This window comes from Gekko japonicus, unplaced genomic scaffold (assembly GCF_001447785.1).
Source record: "Gekko japonicus isolate JY-2015 unplaced genomic scaffold, Gekko_japonicus_V1.1 scaffold4017, whole genome shotgun sequence".
Classification (NCBI taxonomy): domain Eukaryota; kingdom Metazoa; phylum Chordata; class Lepidosauria; order Squamata; family Gekkonidae; genus Gekko; species Gekko japonicus.
The window spans coordinates 34356-36723 of NW_015175490.1; the positions used below are offsets into that span (position 1 = coordinate 34356).

A 2368-nucleotide genomic window follows, 5' to 3' on the forward strand; every position below is an offset into this window, starting at 1 on the left:
AGCAGGCAAATACTAAAAAACATTAAAAAGCAGCAGTTGATCAAAAGTCTCTCTAATACCAGGTGAAACACACAAGTCATTTCTAGGCTGACCACAGAAAAACATGGAAGTCAACAAATTAACAAACCTAGAGATTAATTTTAGGGACTGCACAAGGTTAATTAAAAAAAAACCCAAAGGAAGCCAAATTGTGTAGTGGGGCAAAATCCCTAAGCAGCCTTTTCCTGTCCGGGTGCTCAGAGACGTGTGCTAGACAAGCAGACGAGGCCCACCTCTTGCTTGGGTCCAAATGCATTATGAGAGCATGGTGTTGACTGACAAAAAACAGAATTTGAAGAACCTCTTAGCTCCCGAAGCCGTAGAGAGTGCAGCATTGGCGCTTCAGGGTATACACGGCGTCCATGGCAGTCACCGTCTTCCTCTTGGCATGCTCATTGTAAGTCACAGCACCGTGGATCATGTTCTCTGGAAAGACCTTCAGCACCCTGTGGGTCTCCTCGTAAATGAGGCCAGAAATATGCTTCACTCCTCCATGTCAAGCAAGATGACGAATCACAGGCTTGGTAATCCCTTGGATGTTATCCTGGAGCACTTTTCAGTGTCTCTTGGCGCCTCCTTTCCCCAAGCCTTTGCCACAACCAGACATGATTCCACTGCCATTGAGCATGGATAGGAAGACTCAGCATAAGAGAGAAACTGCTCTTTCCTCACCTCTTACTGCTGTTCTAAAGGAGCTGCATTTCTGAGTGTTAGCATTTGGGGGGATTTACAGACACTCTTGTTAGTAGAGATCAGTAACAAAATGACAGGGCTTGGGCAGAAAAGGAAGGCAGATATGTCTCAGAATAACCAAAGGAAGTTTATTGAGAAGTGTTAGTCAATTCAATTCAATGTGCCACTCCTGACCTTTAAAGCCCTTCACAGCCCAGGAATTAAAAAAAAAAATCTCATACCATATGTTCCCATGCACCAGAATGAAGATGTTGCTCACCTGCTCTTTAGGGTTGCCAACTTTGGGTTGGGAAATTCTTGAGGATTTGGGGGATGGAGCCTGGAAAGGGCAGGGTTTGGAGAGAGGAGGGACCTCAGCAGGGTGTGATACCATAGAGTCCACCCTCCACAGGAGCTGTTTTCTTCAGGGGTACTGATTACTGTCAGCTGGAGATCAGTTGCAATTCTGGGAGGTCTCCAGGCTCCACCTAGAGGTTGCCAACCCCGTCTAAGGGACAATGGTGTAGAGCAGGGCTCTTTTTGTAGAAAAAGCCCAGCAGGAACTCATTAGCATAATAGGCCACACCCAACAGCAGGGACTCATTAGCATATTGGGCCACACCCCTGACAGCACAGCTCATTACCACATTAGGCCGCACCCCCATGTTACCAGAAGTGTGGTTATCCAGCCACACCCACCTTTTGCTTGTTATTCTGTTTACCTTGTTTGTTGTCAAAACCCTGGGCTTTTTTGTAGCAGGAACTCCTTTGCAAGTTAGGCCACACACCCCTAATGTAGCCAATCGGAATGAGTCCCTGCTGTTGGGTGTGGCCTATTATGCTAATTAGTTCCTGCTGGGCGTGGCCAACTTGGGAGCCAGCCGGAACTCCGTTCCTGTGCGTTCCTGCCCAAAAATAGCCCTGGTGTAGAGGGGGGTAGTTGCTCAGCTTGACAGCAGAAGCTGAAAAGAGTCAGTGGGAGGCAGGGCTAAAGAGGAAGGAGCCAGTCAGAAACTAGCACCGCAACCCTGGAGTCACTTTTGACTGGCTTTCAAGCAAGGGAAACCTTTACCCTTACCTAAGGCAAGATAAGAAATTCTAAGGGGAGAGTTGGGGGGGCGTGGTTACAGATGGCTGCGTTTGTCCATTCCAAAATCAATAGTGACATCATGCTTTTTTATTAGGACTAACCAAAATAATAGAAAACAGTGTGCAGATTTTTAAGTACTCCAAAATTCTTCCCTCAGGCGCCAGATATTAATAAAAGCGGGGAGGAGCAGATTCAGCGAGGGAGCCTGTCTGGACCTTCAGGGATTAAGGTTGCCAGGTCCCTCCGTCACTGGGTGGGGAAATACCTGGAGATTGTGGGGGTGGAGCCTGGGGAGGGGAGGGACCTCAGCAGGGTACAATGCCCTAGAGTCCACCCTCCAAAGCAGCCATTTTCTCCAGGGGAACTGATCTTGGTCATCTGGAGAGCAACTGTCATAGTGGGAGATCTCCAGAGGCCACCTGGAGGCTGGCGATCCTACCGGTGTGGGATTGGGGGCAGTGTTCCCTCTAAACTGAGTTAGTGTGAGCTAGCTCACAGATTTTTAGCCTCCAGCTCACACATTTTTGCCTCAGCTCAGGAAGGATGGCTCCAGAGCAAACTAATTTA

The 2368-nt window shown here is 48.3% G+C and overlaps 1 pseudogene; it reads right to left on the reverse strand.

Moving 5' to 3' along the window:
- Nucleotides 1-343: 343 nt before the first annotated feature.
- Nucleotides 344-667, reverse strand: LOC107122849 (annotated as a pseudogene).
- Between the last annotated feature and the right edge of the window lie 1701 nt (nucleotides 668-2368).